Source organism: Erpetoichthys calabaricus, chromosome 11, assembly GCF_900747795.2.
Source record: "Erpetoichthys calabaricus chromosome 11, fErpCal1.3, whole genome shotgun sequence".
Lineage (NCBI taxonomy): Eukaryota > Metazoa > Chordata > Cladistia > Polypteriformes > Polypteridae > Erpetoichthys > Erpetoichthys calabaricus.
This window is the reverse complement of record NC_041404.2, coordinates 27,045,648-27,073,052: the sequence shown is the minus strand read 5'-3', so window position 1 is coordinate 27,073,052 and position 27,405 is coordinate 27,045,648. Positions and strand designations below refer to the sequence as shown.

General features: G+C 40.2%; 1 protein-coding gene across 1 annotated transcript in view; it reads right to left on the bottom strand.

Moving 5' to 3' along the window:
• jade2 (jade family PHD finger 2) overlaps nucleotides 1-17,325 on the bottom strand; it is a 330,800-nt gene extending 313,475 nt beyond the window's left edge. Inside the window, exon 1 of the mRNA XM_028812843.2 lies at nucleotides 16,383-17,325. The gene's annotated coding sequence lies outside the window, so the exon portion shown is untranslated. The remainder of the gene's footprint in view (nucleotides 1-16,382) is intronic.
• Between the last annotated feature and the right edge of the window lie 10,080 nt (nucleotides 17,326-27,405).

Genomic DNA, 27,405 nt, shown 5'->3' with positions numbered 1-27,405 from the left:
TCCTTCTCGTTTTCATGACGCTGTCGTTTCCTCTCACGATCTCTTCTCAACCTTTCTCCAATCTCGCAGGTTGCTTTGTGGCAATCCAAAGAGTAAGGAAGAACTAATGCTTCTTTCTTGAACTCCAAACGCCGACTGATGGAAAATCACAGAAGTGTGTCCGACTTACATACTCTGACTGCCGACTCCAAGAAGTGGGTGAACATTCGATTTGGACAAAGTGCTGCCAACGACGGTCGATAGAAACACAAAAAACCACAGTCTCGACAACGAAGTAGGTGTCGACGCCAGATCTAAACACAAAGAGTGGTGTCGACGCCAGATCTAAACACAAAGAGTGGTGTTGACACCAGATCTAAACACAAAGAGTGCTATCGACAGTGTTTGTAAACAAAAGTAACAACCAAGGTGTTGTGTATTCAGCCAGTACAAACAGCACGTAGTCTCCTTTAGTTCAATCCTCTTTAATCGCCACACTCCAACCTCATCCACGATCCTCCCCCTCACTTCCTCTCCTCCTCCATCACTACTGCCCTCTACTGAACACAGCAGGAACACCACACAAGGCAGTGAATTCGCGGACAAACAAAGATCAAGATCCAAATGAAGATTATATATAAAGATTTTCAATTAAAAAAGTTGCTTTTTTTCTTTAGAAATTGCACATCATCATAAAAGGTGCTATATGAAGCAAAGCCTGATGTCCTTCGATCCACCCATTCATTTCCTGAGCCCACGGATTCCAATCTGGGATGCCAGGGCTGAGAGTTTATTCTGTCAACATCAGATACAAAGTAGTGCCATACTTAGGTAATTTTGCATAACCAATCAACTTAACCTACTGAGGCAGGCCTGGCCAGGACGCCCCTGTGATGGAGGGACCGGGGAAGAGGGCAACTCCCCTGGTTCACAGTGGAGCCACAGGTTTAGAGCTTAGAAGCTCAACCTAGCTGGGGCCCATGGCCACCGCCAGGGGGCGCCTGGACAGTTTCTGAGCCCTGGGTTGCAGCACTTCCACAACACCAAGAAGTGCTGCTGGAACAGGATCTAGGAACACCTGGAGCACTTCCGGGTGCCCTATAAAAGGGGCCACCTCACTCCATTCGAAGAGCCAGAGTCGCGTGGCAGAAGACAAAGCCTGTCAGTAGAGGCGGATGCTATTTGGTGCTGTGCTCTGGGGAGCAAGGAAACGGAGCTCCCCAGCTGAAAATAAACAAGTCTTGTGCGGGACTTGTGCCTCTGTGTCTGGGTGGTCAGGAATTGGGGGAGCTGTACGCCCCCTGGTTTCCATACTTCATATTATTTGGATTTGAGAGGAAAACCAAACTACCCAATAAAGAACTGGAAAAGCCAATACAAACGTGAGAAGAACATGCAAACTACACATGAGCAGTTCCTCAAATTGAATGCAGCAGCCCTAACCACTTCACCATTATGCTACTCCCACTCCTTTTCCAAACTACTGTACATGTGTCTACAGGGAGCTTGAGACTATTCCAGCGGCTTCCGGCATGAGCGCACACACACACACATGTACATGCTCCCCTATGCACCCCAACTTAGATCAATTAACCTACTCACTAATCATGAAGCCAGAGCATGGGGAAATATTGTATGTTGATTAGCACATTTGAGTAAGAATTTCACTGTACCCTGTACGCAGGACAATAATCTCCCTGTAAATCCTACAAAACCACTGGGCACATTCTGGATTTTGGAAGATGTTTGTAGTGCCTGGAGAAAAGGCAGTGTAAAAACATGCAGTCTCCATGGAGTGACTAACCATTTGGAATTGTATCCATGTCCCTGCAGTTGTGAGGCTCCACTCCAAACCAGATAACACCTGAGGTATATTTCTTTCCTTCTTTTTACATTTTAAATGAATTGATTATGCACTGGCATCCTGTGCAGCTGTGTTCCTGTCTCATACTCTGTGCTGGCCTTGGTTCCAATTCCCAGTGTGGGCTACAGAGAACACACCAAATATAAAAAGTACTACACTAATGAATTAAGAACATGATACATATTGAACAGCTGCGTTCAGGAAAAGTCTTGTCCTGTTTAAAAAGGGGCTGGTTCTTCAATGGAGTTAGCAATGGCTGCCTTCTGTCTTTTACTAAGTGCTGCTCTCTCAAGACCTCTGCCTTTTCTGCTTGTCAAAGGTTTGTACAAATGGTTTGTTCCAAATTCCACTTAAACTTTAGCAGCTCCTGGGGTGTGCTAGTTTAGCTGGTTGTGGCCATTAAAAAATTCTGATTGAAGGCATCCTCTTTACAAAAGTACTGTCATCAGTCTCCCCACTATTGTCAATGTGCCAGTATCATGTCATAGTGGAGGGGAGCCAGAGCCTATCCGGAAAGCATCAAGTGCAACACAGAAACCATGCCAGTCTGTCACTGGGCATGCTTTCTAATACCAAATACCTGAACAGCAAGCATGGAGGAGGACAACTGGAGTGCACAAAAATAAACAGATGTATAACAAAAAGAATAAGCAAAAACACACAGGAAGTGACAGAATGAAAGTCAAACCCTGGTTACCAGTGCTGTGAGGCACAAGCACTAACCACTTGTCAAAGGTTCTAAGAGAAACCATTAGTAAGTATGTGTCATGTGTGTTTGCTCAAAACCTCAACACTTTTAATCAAAAGGACTGACTAACATCAAATGCCGTCAAAATAAAACCAGCTCCACAATACAAGATTTCAACCAGCCAGGGGCAAACTGTTCACACCTCAATGGTTGTCACACCATTAAAGCCAAGACTACAGAGTTCAAAAAGAGTTTATACCTCCGATCAGTGCATCTCACAGTCACTTAGCAGAATCCAGACTGTCTGACCGCTGGCTGACTGACTGCAAAATGTTTTCACTTTTGCACTGCATACTGCAGGTTGTCATATTCAGTATGGTATATTGTTTTCTATATTGAATGATTGCATTACTTGTGCTGCTTTTTAATTTGTTATTGCAGTAGTGCCTTACAGTAAGTGTCTCATACTTACACTGTAATTAACTGCCATGCATTATTATCATGTACTTAATGTGTAACTTGAGTAAACTTAATGGCACTTACACAATTAAGCATGAACTTGAAAGTAGAAGTTTTAATCTTTGAATTCTCACTCCTCTTGTTCTTTTAGTAACAGATAACGGTGAATATAAACGGATGAACCAAAACATTATGAACACCCACCAGCATGAGAACGCGGCAAGGAGGAAAGAATCCACAAACCTCCAACAGGGTGCTGGGCAGCCAAGAATCATCAATGTAAGAGGTCAACAAGGCTATCCTGTCTGAAATGAACCAACAGAAGGACAGTTAACTGTAATACTGGTTACAGCAGTAATGGATACTGATTTGATTAAACCATTTTTTATTCTAGACTTTTGATAAAAAAAATATAGCTTCTTTTGTAATGCTGTAAGTTTAGTCTTATGTTTAAACTAGCCATCCCCCACGGCGCCGCCCGTGTAGTAGTTAAACAGGACAAACTTTAAAAATCAATCAACAAACAGTTAAGCGGAGACAAGTTACACTCCAAAACGCAGAGGTACACCAACTTAAACGGAGGCTGGCGCATGAGTAAGGAGGGCTCTGCCTGGCTCCCCACTCCTGACGTCACGCTTCTCCCTCCCCTCAGCCCGCAGTCTCTGTTTCGGATTAGTGTGAATATATCGCTTTGCAAGCAAACTATGATCCTTAGCACAATGAGAGAAGTCACAAAATCAACTGGAATGTTCAAGCAAATTATTGAAAAAAACCTGATTTAAATTTAAGTAGTTCTCTCATAGCTCATAGCTAAGCGGAGGTAAGATAAACGTGAATGAGGAAGGCAAAGCCCCCCTCTCCTTGGCCCGCTGCATCTCTCTCAGATTTGCGCAAAATAAATCAGTACCACAAGTGAACTATGATACTTAACACGATGAGAGAAGTCGCAAAATTAACTGGAATGTTCAAGCAAATTGTAGAAAAAACCCGATCTAAATCCGTTATACACCGTAGTTCTCTCGTGAAAAGCGGACAGAGCGGACAGACAGACAGACAGACATTGGATTTTATATATAGAGAGACATTACTCAGTGTTTGCAGGTCAGAGTGCTAAAATGTAGCCTAATGATTCACGCAGGCAGTAATAAAGTGTGTGCTTTCAATCAACGTGGTAAATACAGTATATTAGTCTAATTACAAAGAGAGTAGTTGGAGTCAGTGATACCATAAATAGAGGAGATGGAGTTGAAGGTTTTTATGTATGGACTCCACGGTCCTGATTGGAACAACAAGTCTGATCCACAGCAGCTGAACCTTGCAACACGAAGGAGTCAGAGAATCTGCTGCGAACGTCCTGATTCCAGATAGCACAGGACACCTTCAGATGTCTTGTAGGGTCCATTGGGGCAGCACATGGAGGAGCAACCACATATCAGCAGGTAGTCATAATGTTTTTGCTCATCAATGTAGTTGCTTGGTAATTACTTACAGTATAATCATATGTCATTATTACTTACCATGTAATGTGTAGCTGAAGCAACAGTAAAGATGTATAGAAAACAGAGTAATAAATAAGAATAAGCAATATGTGCTTACTTATGCCACTACTCTGAGTTGCACATTAAGCAAACAGTAATAAAGATCTAGTTATACTTTCAAAGGACTTAATTGCAGGATAAGTGCATTGTAATAACTATTTACTGTTGACTGTTATTATGAAAAACCATTCCAATATATTTGTTACAAAACACAGATACAACTTTGCTACCTGCAATTTCAAGTTCAAATAGTAGCTTGCCTGACATCTATGTTAACAAGGTACAAATAAACATGTAACAAGAATTATCAATAAGTAAATGAATAAAGTGTAGGTATTTATGTACTAAGTATAGTGATTAGAATTACATATAGCTATAGGTTATAATTTTAGTAGTATATGTTACAATGTTTACAGTACGTGATTAGAATTACTTTAAGTGATTAGCATACACATAGTTATAATTTTACAGTACAGGATGTCGGTCACTGGCACAGTACATTGCACATAGCATCAGTCTGTTATAATGTCTGCTAGACCAGCTCAGTACCATTAAGCAAACTGATAACAAAACCACCTTGGCCTAGCGCCGATTCATTATAGAGCCTGACGGCGGAGGGTAGAATTGACCCCACATAGCACTCCTTAAAGAAACACAGTTGTCTCAGCTTGTCATGAAGATGCTCCTCTGCTAGCCAAAACCTCATACAGAGGGTGAGAGTTATTGTCCAGGACGGTAAGCAGCTTCTGGGGTGACCACTGTTCTATCACCTCCTTTAGGGAGTCTAGTCTGACTCCCAAGATTGAACCAGCCTTTTTAATCAGTTTATTTAGTCTGTTGGCATCACTTGCACTAATTTCATTTCCCCAGCACACTACTGAATTATGTTTAATTGCCTACTTTTTTATTGTAGTCTTCTTCTCAGTGGTAAGCTGGTGAGTTTTGAAAGACACTATATAAACATAGCATTTTTTTTTTTATTGAATGACTTGAAGAGTGAAACTGCATATAACTTACCCAAAAACCCTTTTGGGTCTCAACAAAAAAAGATGCTATAATTCCTTTTTTGATTTCAATGAAAAAATAATTCCAAATGTCATGATTTTTATATCTTTCACATTTATTTTGTAAAAACAAACTGCAATCTGGCAGAGCATTCACCATGAGCTCCCATTTCTGCTTTTATATGCAAAAGCAGTAGAAGAGGACAGAAATGGGCACCATTCAATATAGGAAGACACAGAAAGTTAACATACATTTCATAATTACAAAGAAAGTCAAGAGATTGCAAACATAAAGATGGAAAGAACAAAATTCATACAGCAGACATCTGAAAGCGAACATTCTCAAACTGCTAAATCCAAATCAAGTTAGGGTAACAGGGGGCTTTCACTGACAGCAATGGGTATAAGACAGACAATAACCCCAGACAAGGTGGTAGGTAGTCCATAGCAGAACCTTGTCACACGCACACCCGTCTCACAAGGAGCCATTAAGAGTTGCCTAACCTGCCTGTCTTTGTGCTAGACTCAAACACAGGACCCTGGATCCATGAAGCACTTGTGCTAACCACTGTACTTCCATGCCATCAAATGTTACACCCTTGCAAAGTTCCAGCTTTGTATGGATAGGAATGCCGCCAAGGAGGCTGTGGTGACCAAGCGGGTGGTGACTATTTCCTTAAAGTATCATTAGGTTGAAGACAACGCTGTGGTTAATTATTTGAATTTTTTTTTTGTTTAGCACTTTTGCTTATGTAACATGGAGTCACAAGTTCATTGGACCACAGATAAACTAGAGTATTTATTACAGGTTGACCTGATAACAGCATTTAATCCAAAATGAGAAACTATGCTGGCAGAATCAAACAACGAATGCTGTATAAAACAAGGTAGACAAAAGAATAAGAGCTAAACCTAAAGTTAAAAAGCAGCAAAATGAACAACTAGTCCTACAGCAATTTCCTTTAAGAATGTTATGCAGGTGAGTACACAAATAGCCATTGCAAACATTTCATGTAATCAACGTACAAGTACTGTATTGCCTCCTTTATGTTGTCTGACTTGCAATAAAAAAAAAAAAAACAAACTTGGAAACGGATACTCTGACTCATTCTGATACCTGCCGGAATCACAGTATTGAAATTTATATATAGTATGTAAATAAGCATTAAGAAGAAGCAGTCAGAATGCCAACAGGTGGACGTGTGCACTATTCAGGAGCAGTTAGGGGAGTAACAGGTATACCCACCAGGCACTAAATAATTTACAGGAACGACACTGAAACAGTCACGTCAATTATACCTGAACACTGGACATGCCCTCAGACACTACACAAGAGCAGTCACGACTCTGTGTGTGCATTAAAGCTTTACAGGAACAGTCCGCAGTATGTGGGCACAAGCACTAGCCAGGAATAATCCGAATATCAACATACTCTCGGGGGCACTATATACTGTCAGAAACAGCATTCAGGAAAACAGTACATGCTTACTGGCACTAAGGTGTGCACACAATATACAGAAGAATTTAGAAGAGCAACACATGCACACAGGCACAGAAAAGAAACCATCATACCCAATATGTGCAAGAGAATTCAGAAGAAAAAACTCAACAGCACTATTCAGGAGCCATAAGGACATCAATGTGTATGCTAGGTCTAATAACAACACTCAGCAGACCAATCTGTGCCAGAGACAACGTGTAAGAGCAAGCAGGTGGGCAGAGAGATATTAACGTGAAAGGGCACTGTGTAGCATTTTTACATTTCAGATTAATCAGACCAGCAAAGCATTCTTATCAGAATTTGAAAGTGTGTACACAGAAATTATGCAGGAAAAGTCATGAGAGCAGTGAGTAGGAAAACACAACTTCATTGAACAAAACAATTCATGCATTTTAGGCCAAAAACAAACAGTGTAAAGCAATCACAAAAACAATGTGGTGCACACAGGTACTCCACAAAAGCGCCTGAAACAATCTTGAACCTGCATGAACAAAACCTGTCACGGAGAGCAGAGTGATGCATGCACATTGCACAGAGGCACTATATTGCTATTTGGTATTATACAGGAACAGTCAGAAATCAGAAGTGCACATGGGTGCTTTGTAGAGTCAGTCAATGGCATACATTAGAACATTAGAAAAATTGTGACAAGAGCAGGCCATTCAGTCCATCAATCTCACCAAACCTTTTCACCTAAATTGTCCAAAATAACATCAAGTCCAGACCCGAAGATCTTTAAACACCTGGGGCCTTATGTATAACACCGTGCGTAGAATTCACACTATAACATGGCGTACGGACAAAAGCGGAAATGTGCTTACGCACAAAAAAATCCAGATACATAAATCTGTGCGTACGCGAACTTCCAGATTCTTCCGCTACATAAATCCCAGTCAGAATTAAAAGTAACGCACGTGCACACGCCTGCTGTCCCAACCCAGTTCCTCCCTGAATTACGCCTCTTTGAATATGCAAATCAATATAAATAGCTCTTAAGCTCAGCCTTCTGTGAAAAGACAATGACAAAAGTACGGGGGAAAATAGAAGAAGTTCAGCGAATACCAAGTGGAAGCAAGGAAAAACATACTATTTGTTGGTTTAAACAGTAGTATAAACAACAAAAGGAAGTTGATCAAGTGACATAGCGTGTCGGAGAAACTCGAAAGCTCAAGTTCACAAAGTCGCACAGTGCCTGAAATAAAAAAGAAGTTGTCACATATCAAAGTCACCGTGAAAAGGTGAGTCGTAGCCCACCGTCTGAGTGTCTTATGAAAGCTTATTAGGGTACAGAGAAAAAAAAGGCACACAGTGGGAAAAAAGCACAAAATGTCAACTTTAATCACGAAATTTCCACTTTAATCATGTATTTTATTTTGTCATTAAAGTAGAACATCTTCTGTGTGCTCTATGTTTGTGAATCACTATGTGCTTCTGGGCTTTCTCTTCCTCCGACAGGACACACAATCCATTACATTTGTGATATTACAGCTATTTGAATAATTAAAATACTGAGATGTATACGTGATATCATTTTCATGATATGAGTTGAAGTATGTTATTAAACATTGGAACACGGTGGCGGAGTGAGTATTCATGTCTCACATGAGATGCTTGCTGCGCCATGCACGACCTCCGATGAAATACTTTATTGTAGCAGTACTGTCTCTTTCAAATGTACTAACCTCCAATTCCTGTCCTTACTTTTCTTTCTCCAAATACCCAATCGCCACACAATCAGCTCTGTAATAGACATTAAGCCATCTGTAAGCTTAGAACGCCGATTCTTCAAAACTTTTAAGGAACATTGAAATATGTTCATAGTACATGTTTAATTATTCTATACATTCAGGGTCGCTCCAGTCCCAGCAAGAATACAGCGCAAGGTAGGAAAAATCAGTGAACGGAGCGCCAGATCCTTGCTAGCACAGCCACACCGTGTCCTCACATGTATAATTATTAACAATATACATTATTTAAATGAAGTTAAAGTTTTATCTGTATAATAAATATATTTTGCTGCATTTCATCTTAAAACGATATTGTCGTCATATGTAAATAAGTGCTTTATAAAGTGGCTCAGGTTGTGCAATATTATAACTGTATCGCAAGTTTACAGTGAGATAATTGTACTTATAATAATTGTACTTATAAGTACAAACAGTTCTACAAGGAGAACTTGATGGACTGATTGAGTGCATTTGTAGTTCTTGGGATGAAACTGTTTCTGAACCACAAGGTCCGTACAGGAAAGGCTTTGAAGCTTTTGCCGTGTGAGAGCAGTTCAATTAGGCAGCATGGCTGAGGCAGCGTGTGCTTGATGCTGTATACCGATAATTCTCTGCTGTAGATCTGTGATTCCCCACTCAGATACAGTGATATAAATACTCTGAATGGTGCAGTGAGACTAATATGGAAAAAGATGATCCACTGTGGCAACCCCTAACGGGAGCAGCTGAAAGAAGAAAAAGAAGGTGCAGTGACAGTAACAACGCTAAAGCAGCTATGGTATTGGAATAGTTTGACCATTCTGTGGACCATTATATTGTTACAGGTTAATTACAATCAGATGCATTAAACTAGTAAACAATAGCAGTTAGTTTCAGTGTATATGATAAAGCCGCTTCAGGGATGTGGATCTAAAAAAGAAAGGGCAACCACACAGGAACAGTAGCACTGCTTTGACGCTGGGTGCCGCCAGTCTGCAAAACCGAGCGGAGAACTTGCGTACGCCAGGGTTGAAGCTACCGTGGAAATGTGCGTGGCTTTACACCAAGTTTAGGTTGTATACATCGCGATTTGAGCGTGGAAACAGTCGTACGTAACATTTCTGTGCATACGCACCATTTATACATGAGGCCCCTGCTCTCCACCATAATACTTTGTTATTTATTCCATGTGTCTGTGGTTCTTTGCATGAAGAAAGAAAATTCTAACATTTATGTGAAATCTGCCTTGAACAAGTTTCCAACAGTGTCCCTGTGTTCTTGTTGCAGAATTTATTTTAACAGTTGGGATCTACTGTACCAGATCCTTTTTAGAATTTTAAACATTTCAATCATGGCCCCTCTTAATCTTAAATTTCTTAAACTGAAAAGGTTCAGCTCCTTCAATCTCTCCTCATAGTTCATATCTCTTAGTCCTGGAATCAACCTTGTTGCTCTTCTCTGGACTTTCTCTAGCACTGCTATATCTTTTGTATAATATGTTGACCAAACCTCCACATAGTAGTTCAGCTGTGGCCTCACTAGTGTGTTATATAACTTAAGCATACACGCCCTTGAATTGTAATCCACATATCAAGGCACTATATTACATCCTATTACCTTTTTTGATCACTCCTGTGCACTGTCGGGATGTAGACAGTGATGAGTCCACTACAACTCCTTGGCCCTCGTCACCTTTATAAGGTGTACTTTCAAGTTTCAGACCTCTCAATAGTTATTCAAATCTAACATTTTTACTTACTACAATGTATGTAATACTTTACATTTACTTATATTAAAATTGCTCCACAGGTGCTGTGCATAGGCTAACCCTGCGCTCTGACCCCCAGAGGTCAAGTGAAAAGACAATTTCCCCTTGGGGATTAATAAAGTATATAAAAAAAATAAATAAATAAAATACTTCCATCCATCCATCCATTATCCAACACGCTATATCCTAACTACAGGATCACGGGGGTCTGCTGGAGCCAATCCCAGCCAACACAAGGCGCAAGGCAGGAAATAAACCCTGGGCAGGACGCCAGCCCACCACAGGGCACACACACACACCAAGCACACACTAGGGACAATTTAGAGTCACCAATGCACCTAACCTGCATTTCTTTGGACTGTGGGAGGAAACCGGAGTACCCGGAGGAAACCCACGCAGACCCGGGGAGAACATGCAAACTCCACACAGGGAGGACCCGGGAAGTAAACCTAGGTCTCCTTACTGCGAGGCAGCAGCACTACCCACTGCGCCACCATGCTGCCCAATAAAATACTTTAAAAAATAAATATTATTATTATTATTATAATAATAATATCATCACCTATCACAACTCTGTCCAAGCCTGTATGCTGCCCAAGTCCCTCTGTAACATTTAGCTTTTTCTACATCATCGGCCCTACCACCTATCCAGGTATCATCTCCAGATATATGATTATATTTTTGTCCAAATAAACCAGCTTATTGATGATATTCTTGTCCATGGCCAGCAATACATACACAGTCGCTACACAGTTAATTGATATAAAACTGAAGTGGTCAAAACCCCAAAATGTTTACAGAGATGCTGCATTGAAGTTGTCAACAAGGAAATGCTAGATCTTGGACAGCAGATACTGCAAGTACACAGGAACAGTCAGAACCCAGTCGTATTGGGGTAACCAGTGTGGAGTAATGCATGTGCAGAGGCGTTATACAGTTATCTGTATAAGTCATACAAAGCTAAGCTATCCTGGAACACTCAGCCCCTATACAGAAGCAGTGTTTCTGCATATCTTGTCACTATGAAATTTTTTAATTTTGAATTAACAAATATAAACTCTTTAAGGGTGGCAGAGTAATTACCACTGCTATCTCAAGCCTCAAATGCCATTTCAAATGTTGGGTTCAAATCTTGTGCCACGTCATTATGCATATGAAGTGTGTACATTCTCCCCATATCTACATGGATTTTCTTCCTGCATTCCTGGAGATGTGCTAATTGGATTTATCAGTGATCGTGATTCTACATTGGCCTAACATGAGAGTGGGTGTCAGTGCATGCATTTGTGTCCTTGATGATTCAACATTGAACAACAGATAGAATACCATACCTTGTAGAGGGCTTGTCTTGTAACTTTATCTGAAATTTGAAACTGTCCATTTCAGTACACCACTGGACACCCAGGGCATGTTCTGTTGGCTCAAGTCTAAATCCTTTTGTTCAAAAGCGATGTCTTACCCACCTGTGACCCTGTCCCTCACTGGCAGTCAGAACCCTTGCAGGTGTACTCAAGAACTGCACAGGAGCTTTTAGCAGGGATACGTGGATTCAGGCACTATATAAGTACTGATCAAAATGCTGAGGGAGTCAGAATGACAGCTTGCATACACACTGTATAGTAAAACATCAGAATGAATGGAATGGGCGATAAAAGCAATCAAAACACCAACAAAGTGCTTAGCCTTAAAACATACAGTACATACAGTATAATGTAGATTTCACAAATGCCTTAAAACAGTGGCTGTGGCCATCAACTTATCTGCTACCTATGACACAGTCTGGAGAGATGGGCTGCTCTACAAGTTTCTCAAAATATTTCCTTGTAAAAAGCTAGCTCAACTGCTTAATAACATGCTCTGCGACAAAACAAGTCAAGTCACGATGGGAGTATACAAAAAAAAAACATTTTTTAAATAGGGTCCCACAAGGGTCAGTCCTTGCTCCATTCTGTTTAACCTACATATCACAAATATACCAGATACATCATCCACAAAGTTTATATACACAGACAACCTAGCAATTCCTGTCCAGCACAAAACTGTGGAAACAGCAGAAGAGGCACTTGGTCAGGATCTCAGAATGCTCTGAGGTTTTATATCATTAATCCAAATAAAACGGAATACTAATTTTTCCATTTGAATAGTAAAATGGTGAGCTGAGAACTTGAGAACTAATTTAACACAATGCACAACTTAAATATAATTTAACACTCAAGCATCTAGGAATCACTCTCAACCATACCCTGACATACAGGCAGCACTTGAATAATATAGCTGCCAAAGTTAACACAAGAAATAATCTTACAGAAGCTGGAGAATATTATGGAGTGCCACAGCTACAACACTGAGATGTTCAACTTTAAGGCTTGTATACAGTATGGTAAAATATGGGGAACCAGTGTGGCTAAACAGCCATCACATTGGAAAGCTGGATATGTAGGTTTAACATGGCTATTCATGTAATTACTGGTTTCATCAAATCGGCTCCTAATTTCTGTCTTTCTACACTCAGCCACATTCCACCCCCAACTTTACAAAGACATGATACCATACCAAGAGAAATACAGGAAAATGATTGGTGATGTGCAACTACCTACACACCAAGATATGCCAAAAGCCTCCTTAAATTGGCTAAAATCCAGACATCTGTCAATAAGATTAGCAGGGGCCCCGTGTGAAGAAAATTTAGATAAACAGAAAGAATGGAAGAATCCATCCTGGATTCAAGCAACTCCCAACGACAGTCACAGCCATATAACCACCAGGGAGAGACCTCCAGGATTTGAAGTGTCCCACCAAGTTTGGAAGACTGCCAACACAAACCATATAGGACACCACAGATGTGGTGATTCCCTTTGCACATGGGGAGTAATTCCTAACCCAGAATGCATCTGTGGTTCCCCTACCTAAACAATAACTCACATTGTACAAAACTGTGAATGCATGTCCTACCTTAATACGTAGACAGATATGCTGAGATGCTGAGGCTACCCTCATCCAAAATTGATTAAAAAAAAGGAAACATTACATTGTGACTGCACTTTGTGCTTTCAATGTAAATTCAACTGTCTAATTTATATACATTTATACATACATACATCTGTTTACAGTTGTATTGACTTTTGGTATATTTAATGTGAAGTTACCCTGTACCATGTACTATTGCTATATAATGAATAAATTACTAAATAAAAAAGTCTGATTTAGTGTAAGCCACCCTAATTAGGGGTGTTTATAAGTAATGTAATGATTTACTTCACAAGGCTGAAGTGCATAATAATCCAGAACTAATATGTCGAATATTTGAAATATTAAAATAAGTCTTTCAATTTAAAATATTTAAAGTCTAAATATTCTCAATTGTAATACAAAAAATGTCATTTTAAACCCACTGATAGTGGGCTAGATCCCTAATAACGGATCAATAATCAAAAATAACATCATATTTGTAATCACTGACCTTGAAATAGTTTAAAACAAACATATGCCACATGCCTATGTTTGAATTTTAAACTTCTGGCACTGGGTCTTAGAGAGCCAGGGCCATCATAAAATCAAATAGCAAATATATTAACATAATCAATAATCTCCCCATACCTATAATAGGGACTCTCATTTTTTCAAAGTTTGTGAAAAGGTGTAACTTTACCGCTCACATCCCATTTGGGAATAAACTTGGATGATGAAGCCTTCAAAAATTCTAAGTCCTTCTGGTCATTTTTGCTAAAGACATCTATTGGTTTACTCTTTATCATATGGGTATAATTTCCTGCACAAAGTATGGAACTAGAAATGAATGAACATCAAGACCAGTCGCTCTTTATACCATATGTTAGTTTTTGTTTTTAATATTTTTTTTTTTTTGTACGGGGGTGAGTCGGGAGGCGCTGGACAAAAACAACTTAAGTGATTCCACAGCGTCCATAAGCAATTCTTAACACCACAATAATTATATAGTATAAGAGCACACGGTGAAGCAATGAAATACACTGAAGCACTCCATAGTCTTTTGGCATTTTAATTAATAAGGCACGGGGGATAGTAATGCATGCTCACAGACACCACTTAGCTGTCTGTACTACACAGTACTGAGGCAGAACCACAGTAGGCGTGTACATGCCTGTAATGAAGCACAATATAGCTAGCTGTCTGCCACTTTTATAAGTCGATCAGATGCCAGCAGTTGCACACATTTGTTGTGAAGGAGTGGTTTGTGGAGTAACGCGTGCGGAATGTAACGATACACTTCATTGCTATTTTACCGAAATGAGGACTCCAACATTCATGCACATTATTAAACAATGAATCGATATAAACAACTCTTGTTGTTACTATTATTCTTATTATAAACGAGCAGTCGAATTTATGTTTAAAGTGGGTTTCATACGTAACGAATACAGCGAAATTCTTACTTACTTATCTGACGAAAATGCAACGCTTCACTTAAGCTTTGAGATCGGGAGCTGTACAAAAGTTGTCAGCATACCAGAGTTAGTGCGGGAGTTGGACAAAAAAAATGTAAAGAAAAAAAAATAAAACTTCGCGTACACACGCAGTACATATAAATCATGAACGTTGTCGACAGCTGACAGAAGTAAAGTGCACGTGCACAAGAGGTACACAGAAACACAGAAGGGAACTACACGTGCGCACGACACATGGTGTTGACAGGTATGGGGAGTAGCCAGCCGGCCGTTCATGATAGGCAGCTCCCTAGCCCTCCTCCTCCGCGCCCTCGTTCTCCTCCGCCCGTATACGTGCAAGGACGAAGAGCGCGATATTTACGAGCGATTGAGACGTGCAGCAGCCGGTAAATTCCAGTAGAAAATACTCTCGCATTTCAGACGGGGGACCTCCGATTTACAAATAAAAGTTTCCTGCATAACCGCCACCCGTTCAGATGCGTTGAACTTCGCTCCGCGGGATCGCCCCAGCAGCCTCTCAACCTTTGCGGCATTTTGTAACTTGCACGCTATGTCATGCGCAGCAAAAGGACATCCGCTGTCTACTGCTCGCTCAGAACCCGCCCCCCACAGATATGGGAGCCCAGTTTGAGAAGGTAAACAACAGCCACGCCCCCTAGAGTCAAAGCCCTGCACAGCTAGCAGGCTGTAGGCTGCAAGCGCTGTGGCGGGCAGGCAGCACCCTCACCTCTTGGCGCAGCCCATCCCTTTGAAAAACAAGAATTTCTATTTCATAAACATCATTCGTGTAACTAAGCAGCAAGCACGCATTTGCAAATGTAAAAACGAAGTTGTTTGCGAATAAGATAATAAACTTGCTCTTCTTATTTCCTACCGCCGCGCACCATTCCTCGTCACATAAAGAAGTAAAAGATTTCGCTTTGCCCCACACATACCCGATCGCGTCCGCAGTGCTGTCAAGGGGGAATCGGGAGAGACGGCAAGTTTCGCGAGTGGACTTTGCCGTGCAGCAGTTAATTTTCCAAACTGAAGTCGGTACGGAGGCCGAAAAAAAATGTCACGACAGACAGGAAAGTCTATTATACCCTGCCATGCTGCCCTGTCGTTTCTGCCATCTGGATCCCAAAGCCAGGATGCACGGCTTGAAAAATAAATACACAAAAAGCCACACAGTTTACAGACACCCGGGCTATCCGATTGCCAAAAAAAGTTCAGTATTCTTGACGGTTTGCATCTCTTGAAAGCATCTTAGTCAGCTTACATGCGCAAGAATTCCCCGACCCGCTCGTTTCCTGAAAGTCTCCACTCCCCACTTGACGATTTTTTTCATCATTTATTTGCGCGTCTGGGTGTCATCTTAAACCGTCGCCCCGGGGACTTAAAGAAAACGGGCGGAAGCAGAATAGATAAATAAAAATTTCAAAATGCACGCAAATGCATGCTGTATTTACCTTAGTCGCAGGGCGCTTTTGGGATGCGACGCGTCTTCAGATCCGGAGGGCAACGATGCTGTCGGATTAGGAGATCATTGAGGTGCGCGGCTGGCGTTTGCACCATTCCACGTTGCTTCCGAACACCGTTAGCTAGATGCTCCTCCAGGAGTGCATACTCGAAACAACTCCATTTATTATATCCAAAAGGGGGGTACAACCAAAAAAGGAGATGGCCGCCTACGCAGCCACCGAACTGTGTATCTTTTTTCTTTTTTATGACTTTGTAACGATCTCTTCCGAAATGCAAATCGTGTGCTCCTTCGCGTTCAAGCCTGTCGCATCGTCTTTGCCAATCCAATACTGATATCCGATCGTGCAGGTTGTATTGTACAGTAGGTGCTTGCTTCCTTTCGTAACCTGCAGAAACTGGCAGATCAAATTGCCTTACAAGTCAGATCAGGTTAGTTTCGCAACGTCGTGCTACCAAAACATCTCTCCCTTTCCCTCTCTCTCTCTCTCCCACCCTCTCTCTCCCCTGCTCGCTCGCTGCCTAGTCTTCTTCTCTTGTGATTGCACAGGCGTACATTGGATCTTGCAACCTTACAACAAAAAATACGCTCCCGGAGTCATACTTAAAAATCTTTTGGCGCCATATTAATGACGTACTTTAAATTTGCCATTTCTCCTGCGCTTCAAACTGCTTCTGGCTTTCGGCGCTCAGTTGCCGGTTTCTCTCGCCCAGCGAGCGGAGCGGAGCGGCGAAGGCTGCGTCTCGGCTCACTCGCCAGTCAAGTTTCTTGTTAAAGTGATGTCATTTGGGCAGCTTTCATCCTCCGAAAGGCGAAAGAGTTAAGCTTCGTAACACGCCGCAGAACATTCCTCGCCGACTCTCTCTCCCCCTACCCCCTCCTCTCTCTCTCTCTCTCTCTGTCTCTCTCTCTCTCTTTCTAGCTCTCTCTCTCTCGCTTGCTTGCTCGCTCAGGTTGTCTCTGAAGCACTAAACTCAGAGCGAGCTGCCCGATTCAGCAGACACTGCCCGGCACTTCCTTATGCGTGTGCATGTGCACGCGAACACAGGACACACGTGCGTGCACACAGTCAGTCCCCGAGTCACAGGCAACAGAGGACACGTGAAACTCGTCTTCACTTAACAAGCTATTTCTACCATGTGCTGCATTTACACATATTCCGTAGTTTCCTCAAGTTCATTTCAAATATTATAAAAATTGGAATATTTGAAGAAAAAATAATACGGAGTACATTCAAATTTGAAACCATTATATTCCTATTCTGTTCTGATGGCTACGGAAAAACTGAGCCAGGAAGCACGAATGTCAGACGAATATAAAAACGTTAAACTCGCTTGTGCATGTGCGTTTCAATGTAATCGTCTGAAAAATTGACATAGCATATTTGTACAGCACCTTTCATACATTTAACATGCAACACAAAGTGCTTCACAAATATAAAACGATTAATAATAATAATAAAAAGATAGAAATAGGAAAAGGCAAAAGGTCTGAATTAGCGAAAGCCGCCCAAATTCGGGTGCTCATAAGAAATGTAATGACTTACTTCATGAGGCAGAAGTACATAATTAAAAAAGAGCAATTGCATCAAATGTTTCAGAAATTTAAAATGTGTACGCCAAATTAAATGTCTAAAGTCAAAATATTCTCGATTGTAATAGAAAAAAAAATAACATTATAGTCGTAATCACTGACCTTGATATAGTCTAAAACAATACCTCACATGCGTATGCTTGCCATTTGTCATTTCTAATCTTCTGGGAGTGGGTCTTAGAGGGCTAGGACCAATGGTAAAGAAGCAAACATTTAAAATATTATCACATTAAAGATCAGCATGTGGCGCAGTGGGTAGCGCTGCTGCCTCGCAGTTGGGAGACCTGGGGACCCGGGTTCGCTTCCTGGGTCCTCCCTGTGTGGAGTTTGCATGTTCTCCCCGTGTCTGCGTGGGTTTCCTCCGGGCACTCCGGTTTCCTCCCACAGTCCAAAGACATGCAGGTTAGGTGGATTGGCGATTCTAAATTGGCCTTGGTGTGTGGGTGTGTTTGTGTGTGTCCTGCGGTGGGTTGGCACCCTGCCCGGGATTGGTTCGTGCCCTGTGTTGGCTGGGATTGGCTCCAGCAGACCCCCGTGACCCTGTGTTCGGATTCAGCGGGTTGGAAAATGGATGGATGGATGGAAGATCAGCATCCTTAAACTAGTATAAAATGACAATCCACATGCCTATATTACCAATCCCCATTTTTTTGAAGTTTCATAAAAAGGAGTAACATTGACACCTCCTATCCTAGTTTTAAAAATACTGGTTCCTCAATGACATTTTATGGTTCATTACTGGGTTATGTGGTTCCTTGTAGCAGCATTTCATTAGATAGATAGATACTTTATTAATCCCAAGGGGAAATTCACATATTCCAGCAGCAGCATACTGATACCAAAAACAATATTAAATTAAAGAGTAATAAAAATGCAGGTAAAAACAGACAATAACTTTGAATAATGTTAACGTTTACGCCCCCGGGTGGAATTGAAGAGTCGCATAGTGTGGGGGAGGAACGATCTCCTCAGTCTGTCAATGGAGCAGGACAGTGACAGCAGTCTGTCGCTGAAGCTGCTCCTCTGTCTGGAGATGACAATGTTTAGTGGATGCAGTGGATTCTCCATAATTGATAGGAGCCTGCTGAGCGCCCGTCGCTCTGCCACAGATGTCAAACTGTCCAGCTCCATGCCTACAATAGAGCCTGCCTTCCTCACCAGTTTGTCCAGGCGTGAGGCGTCTCTCTTCTTAATGCTGCCTCTCCAGCACACCACCGCGTAGAAGAGGGCGCTCGCCACAACTGTCTGATAGAACATCTGCAGCATCTTATTGCAGATGTTGAAGGATGCCAGCCTTCTAAGGAAGTATAGTCGGCTCTGTCCTTTCTTACACAGAGCATCAGTATTGGCAGTCCAGTCTAATTTATCATCCAGCTGCACTCCCAGGTATTTAGAGGTCTGTACCCTCTGCACACAGTCACCTCTGATAATCACGGGGTCCAGGAGGGGCCTGGGCCTCCTAAAATCCACCACCAGCTCCTTGGTTTTGCTGGTGTTCAGGTGTAGGTGGTTTGAGTCGCATCATTTAACAAAAACATTTAACATTAAGGGCTCTTTGTATATGAAGCTGGTTCTTTGTGCTTTGAAAAACTTCCTAATATGCAGAAAAAAATTAAGTCTTTAGTGTATGGTAGGCAACCTAGCAGGACACTAGCAGATTAAGAAAACCTGGACTTAGTCTGTGTTAGTGTTACTGAATGTATGTAGCAAGAGTCCTTTTAAAATCATGAGCCATTGCTGTTTCACAAATCTGTCACCATCTTATTCATGGGTATTTATGTCTGTTACAGACCCAAATAAATAAAGGTCTTTTCTGGACCCTTCATGTGGACGGGTCTTTTGTATGGCATGGCTCTGAAGAAACACTCTAGCGCCTTTATTTTTAAGAGGGTATTAAGGGTTGAACCCCAGGGGCTGGCTATGTGGCATGTAAATCTTCAAGTTTTTCTACCCCAAAAAGCTTGACATCTTGCATAACTAGACATCAAGGACAAGTCAAACAATATATCACATGTGAGGGGTTTCTCATACCAGTGACTCTGGAGGTTCCAGAGAAGAAAATTAGAAGTAATTTCAAAGCATTTATAAAGTAATTCTTAGCTGCCTACAAACCTTGGTCCTTGGGCTTAGAAAATGGTATGGAACAATAAAAATAAGAATAAATACAGTAATCATATATGTGTAACCCACAAGAACATCATCAAGATAAACGAGACACACTTTCCAATGCAGTCCATGAAACACCAGCTCCATTAGTCTTTGACAAGCGGGAGGGGCATTTGTTAAGCCCAAGCAAATAACTATGAAATGATGCACATTGCATAAAGCTCAAGTTCAACAAGGGAGCGTTTCCAAATGTGGGTGTTAGCCACCAGGACCAATCAGTATCATCTGAGGATGGGAAAGACAACATTCAAATCCCACTCTGCCACCAGTCTGTAAGCCATTTCTTTGTAGCTATCTGAATCTCCAAGTCTTCTGAGGCAAGAAGAGAAACACAACTGGGTTACTGAAAACTGAGTTTTATTAATCTTTCTTTGTTCTCATTTCTCCAGCTTTCCATCCTGCAATCTCACAACTGGGACCCACCAATCACCATCCAGGCTCACCCCTCCTTTCTGTTCCTTCTCTTCTTTTTATGCCCTCTGCACCAAAAAGGGTCCCATCTAGAAACAAACCCAACTCAAAATATTGTATTATGTAAGGCCAATAAAACAAGACTACTTATATCAGAGAGTAAAAAAGTAAAATTAATTAAATGGTAAAATAAAAAATAAGGTTTAAGATTGTCGTATGTCAATGTAATCCAGATATGTGTTACAGATATTTGGAGCAAAACATTTAAAGGCTGTTTCACCACTTCAACTCACTTCTATTCAGTTTATTTTTTGCATAGCAATCTTCACTGAATGCCGGCACAGAGTGTTGTGATAAGTTCTCAGGTAAAATGCAAGTACAGATTTTATAGATTGCTATATACAGAATTAGTACACATAAAGACACAGAGTTGTTAAATAAATAAAGAAAACAACATAGAAACTGATTAACATATATGTAAATCACCAATATCAGTCCATTAATTAATTGTTGAACTTTGGTCAGTTCATAACAGAGGAGAGGAAAACAAAAACTGCAGTAAGCAGAATCCCTGGAGTAAATAAACTTCTCTTGGGGGTCCACAGTCAATTGTAGGAGGGAAAGTCAAAGTCATATACAGTCACAGTACAGTACTGGAGACCCCAGCTAACTGGCCGTCTGCCTCCTCCGTCCTGTCTGATGATAGAATCCTTCCAATATTCCCAAGTATGTGAGATGTCTTTTCCATGGGCAGGAGAAGACCCTGTCAATAGAGCTTGGTGCCACATACAAATACCAAGAACATAAACAGAAAGGTAGATTGTAGTTTTTCTTTAAATATTATATTACTTATATTTTGTACAAAATACTAATAAACAGAGATGCAGTATGCACAGCTAATCAGCAGCTCTAGTCAGGGTTTGCCAGCCAAAAATAGTGAGCCTTTAGCCGGGATTTAAAAACTGAGACTGAAGGAGCATCTCTTATACTCTTATACAAGCAGGCAGATCATTCCACAGCTTCATGGAACAGTAACTAAAAGCTCAACCTTCCACTGTTATTTTATTAATTCTTGTAATCATAAGTAGAGTGGCATCTTGAGATCTTACTGTGTGCTCTGGTTTACACAAAAGTAAAGATAAGTTGTGATTAACTCTGGGAACAATCAGAAAACCAGCATTTATATGACTGTAAATCTTTAGATGAGACATTCAGTATTTAGTTAAATATTCCAAGATGTATGACAGTGCTAAACCATTAAGTGCCTTAAAAACCAGTAATAAAATGTTAAAATCAACTCTAAACAAAACAGGCAACCATTGCAAAGATGCTAGAAAAGGTTTAATGTGTTCCTTGTTTCTGGTACAGGTCAATACTCTTGCTCCAGCATTCTGGACCAGCTGTAGCCTTTCTATTGCACACTTAGGTGATCATGTATACCAGGCATCACAGTAGTCTAGCTGTGAAAAAACAAATGTGGTAGTAAGCATTAGCATAGTATTTGTAGTATTTCTGGAAATTAATAATTTTCTGACAGAAAATAACATTCATGAAAAATTTTAGTCAGGTTTTAGATCTGGTCAGAGCCCTGCAACAGTATTAGTGAAAGTTGTGAAGAGTCTTGGATTAGTAAGAGCTACTCTTAGACTTAAGTGCTGCTTCTGATACTGTTGATCTTGGAATACTTCTTAATCGCCATGAATATTGAGCTGGCATTTCTAAAAAATTGGTAATTATACCCCAAACGTTTATTAAAGATTAAATAATTCACATATGGAAAACAAAGTTGTTAATAGATTGGTAAATTCATGACATTTGTGAACAGGATGACTGTTTGACACTATATAAAAAAGGTACTTCTTCTCATTTCAGCTGTTCCCGTTAGGATCCACAGCAGCTCATCTTGTTCCATATCTTTCTGTCCTCTGCATCTTGCTTTGTTTCACCATCACCTGCATGTCCTCTCTCACCACATCCATAAATCTTCTCTTAGGCCTCCGTTTTTTCCTGATAGCTCTATCCTTAGTATCCTTCTCCCAATATACCCAGCATCTCTCCTCTGCAAATGTCCAAACCAATGCAATCTCGCCTCTCTGACTTTGTCTCCCAACCGTCCAACCTGAGCGGACCCTCCAATGTACTTGTTTCTAATCCTGTCCATCCTCGTCACACCCAGTGCAAATCTTAGCATCTTTAACTCTGCTACCTCCAGCTCTGTCTCCTGCTTTCTGGTCAGTGCCACCGTCTCCAACCCATATAACATAGCTGGTCTCACTACCATCCTGCAGACCTTCCCTTTCACTCTTGCTGATACCCATCTGTCACAAATTACTTCTGATACTCTTCTCCACCCATTCCACCCTGGTTGAATGTCTTAAACTGTGCAAGCCAAAATTACCAAGTCTCAGCTTCCATATGCAAATGTTGGTGAGTATCTTGGCATAGTGGTTTCCACTGCTTCCTCACAGGTCCATTTTAAGTGTCTTTTTTATTATATTTGTATTGATTTTAAGGATTTCATTACAAGGCTTGCGTTTCAGTAAATAATCAATACAACTTACAGTACTACACCTTTTTTCAGACAGATCAGGTCTGATCTTATTCTTCCAGCGTCTGTGTGGATTTTCTTTTTTTTTAAATTGTGCCTTGTGATGCAATGGTATCCCGTCCACAGTTACCATACTTTCTGAGCTAAATGCTGCCAGAACAGTTTCCAGCTTCCCGTGACTGTATAAATAGATTAAGCAGGTCTATACAAAAGACTGATCTACAAAATTAATGATGTGGTGTTTGTATGAAGCAGTAGCAGGATTGTCTTATTAACACCTCGCATGGTGTTCAAGCACATACGGTGAAGTCCTTCTGTTTCTCTTTTTTGTATATCTGGTTATTAATGTGAACAGAAATATAAACACAAATAGAATAAGTTTGACAAACGTGAGGAGACCATCCAGTCCATCCAGCTCATTTGGTTAGCTAAATGCATTCTATAAGAAGGGTCAGTCTGGGGAATGTGCTGGCAAAGCTTTCACTAAGTGCTGTGGCTAACGTGTTTTTTGTAACTGCATGTTAGGGAGAGTGAATATTCCAATTAAGTGTGTAGTTGCAAGTTATGAGTACAAAAATGGATTCAATAAATTGGACGTCCCTGCACAGAGAGGTTGGGTGGCTAGTTGGCCAAGGTCTACAAGACTAACTGTGTTGGACTTTCTCCCTTATTCAGTATGGTCCATAAGTATTTGGACACTGACACAATTTTCATAATTTTGACTCTGTATGTCACCACAATGAATATGAAATAAAACAATCATTATGTGATTGAAGTGTAGACTTTCAGCTTTAAATTAAGAGTTTACCAAAAAATATTGTATGAGCTGTTTAGGAATGACCTCCATTGTTCTGCATAGAAACCCCCCCCCCAACCCATCCCCCATTTCCAAGGTCTTAAAAAGTATTTAGACATTTGACTGACAACCTGCTCCATAGCCAGGTGGGAGCAGGTCCCTCATTATTTCATTAACAATCAAGCAGCAAGAAGGTCTAGAATTGATTTCAAGTAAGGAATTTGCATTTGGAAGCTATCACAGTGAACTCTCAAAGAGCAGTCCATGCAAGTAAAAATGGGCCATCATTAGGCAGAGAAAACAAAACAAGCCCTTTAGAGAGATAGCAGAAACACCAGGAGTGGTCCAATCAGCCATTTGGTACATTCTTAAAAAGAACGAATGCACTGGTGAACTCAGCAACACCAAAATGTCTGGAAAACCACAGAAGACAACTGTGCTGGATGATTGCAGAATTATGTTTTTGATGACGAAGAACCCCTTGACAACATTTAGCCAAACCAAGAACACCCTCCAGGAGGTAGGCCTATCATTGCCAAAGTCTACAATCATGAGAAAACCTCCTGAAAACAAAGACAGAGGATTTACCACAAGGTGCCAACCATTGGTAAACCTCAAGCATAGAAAGGATAGATTAGACTTTGCCAGAAAATAATTTTTAAACTCCTGTCCAGTTCTGGAACAATTTTCTTTGGACAAAGGAAACTAAGATCAATATATACCAGAATGTTGGAAAGAGAATAGCAAGGAGAAGTGAAGAAATGGCTCATGATCCAATGAATACCACATCATCTGTGAAACATGGTGGAGGCTGAGAGAAAATCAGAGAGACCTACGCACACACAGAAACAAGGCTGTCATGGCTGATAAAAGTGTATCTACTAAATATGGACTTGAAGGATATTTACAATGATCAATTATTGTGAGTTTTATATTTGTAATTAATTAAGACCACTTTGCAGAGATCTTTTGTCACTTTGTCATTAAAGGATATTTTATTTAGTTAATCAGTGTGAAAAAAACAAATAAAACCAATGATTAGTTCAATGTTGTATACTAATAAAATGTGAAATCTTCTGTTGCGGTGTGCTGGGCTGGCAACAACACTTCAAGAGAGGCCCACTGAATCAACAAACTAATTCAAAGGGCAGGCTCAGTTATGGGGCACACTTTGGAGCCCCTAGAATTTGTAGCAAAGGATGGAATTAAAACAAAATCGAGTGCCGTTATAAACAATGCTGCACATCCTCTCCCTGACCCACTAACACTGAGGACTTTCAGCCTACAAATCATTCAGTAGAAGTGTGTCAAGACTTTATGTATTTAAAGGGGTTCTGTAAAATATTAAACTTCCTTCTGGGGAATATCTATCTATCTATATCTATCTATCTATCTATCTATCTATCTATCTATCTATCTATCTATCTATCTATCTATCTATCTATCTATCTATCTATCTATCTATCTATCTATCTATCTGTCACCCAGTGTTAGTAATTTACTAAACAGAACAATTTAACTGTTAGACCAGTTATACGTAAATCAGAGCAATTTGCAGTGTTGCCTGCTATATATTTGCTTGTAGAAATATAGCTTTTCCGACTAATGACATTATAGGAAGTACAAAGTCTAATTTCTGTTTGCTTACTGGAACTTCTGTTAGTAAACAGACAGAAATTTCTCAAATGAATGGTTTTATGTTCTTCCATACATTATGCAGTATTGCTCACAGTCGTTGATCTGTAATAATTTTCAATGATGGATTTTAAATCACTTCATAAAATCCAGGCAGCCTTCAATTGGTTGTGGTGCTAATAGTCATGGCTGCTTCCTGGCATAAGTGAGGTAAGCAACTACTTTGTATCCAGTGGCCAGTGGTAGACCACAATTTACACTGAAAGCACCGAGTTTTAATGCTTCATCCCTATAATCAGTAGACCCCTTGAGGCTGCAAATTGGATATAAACTGCCACACTAACAATAAATATCAAAACTAAATCAAACCCAATGTGATATCCTCAGTTTTGACAAATTTAGCAAACTTTTATCTGGCCAACGTGGTAGTTTTGACGGGCAATTTATTATTTGCAGATTCATGAAAACATACACAATAATAAAATGTTTTCTGCTTAATATAGTAAGATTTTTCCCAAACAGTTCCAGCATGTTCTCATAATCATATCCATCCATTTCATTTTTAGAATTCGGTTGTTCAAGTTAATGGTGGTTGCAGATCAGATGATCTTATGTTACATCTACTTATTTCCTATATTACTGATATTTAAAATGTTCTTTATCTCCTAAAATAAAAATAAAAGAGATTATGAATTAATTTCATTTGGTCCATCTATTTTTAATAAATGAATGGGTGAAAACCTGAGAAGTGCAACATCTAGACACGTTGATAATGTGAAGATTCAGTTCTCCACTTTAATGTTTCTTTAATGGCACTTTACTGGATGGTGTGGTTCTTTGTGAAGCCATTGCTTGACAAAGAACTACAGTATTTCTGTCAAGGCTTCTTTGCACATGACAATAGTTCTCTGGGCTTTGAAAGGGTCAACATTTGTGGGCAAACCAGAAATCTTTCATGTCTAGTAGGCTACCTAGCAGGATACAGCAGATCAAGAAAACCTGAACTCAGCCTGTCTGTCCTTTGAAAATCAGGAGGCCACTGGGACTTGAGAAGTCCGTTATTGTCTGTTCATAGTTATTTATGGAGCCTGTTACAGATCTAAATTAATTAAGGCGCTTTCTAGAATGGTTTCCCTGAAGAACAAGTACTTTTATTTTAAGAGTGTGCTCTTTGGGCCGGTATGGATCAGCTCACATATGTACCATAACTACTGCACCACTTGTTATTTTTAAGCTGTACTACTTCCCTTCAAACCAAAGGTAGTTACAGGAAAAAAAATCCACCATTTATTGAATAATTCCATGGTTTTTAAATCAGAATGTCAAAACCTAGTGAGTAGGCAGAGAACAACACACTGCGGGTTTACCAAAGAGCAAATACTGAAAGCATTAAAAATAATAAGAAAGACTTTTTATGTGGCTCACACTGAATCCTCTTTCAAACTATTACATGAAATTAGAAATGAACCTTTTTTATTAAGTAGAACAGCACTAAAACTGACAAATAAAAAAAATCAGAACTGTTATCTAATAATTCCTCCAGCATCAACAAACAGTAATGGCTTTACAAATTAATTGAAAAATAAAGTAACCATCATTAGATTACAGACTGAAAAATCGGCTTCAAATTTTGGAATTGTGGGATGCATTTTCATCGATATTTTTAAATGTAATAAAAAAGAAATTTTACAAGTGATTTCTAAAATTGAACAAATCACCTATCCCTTAGACAGAGTTTCAAATAAATGATTAAATAACTCAATGACTTTGTTTGTAGTGTCTGCGTTTCACCGGCACCATTCCTGTAGCCTTTAGTCTGAATATTTTTAGGACTTTATTAAGAAACAAAACTTAGATCCATGT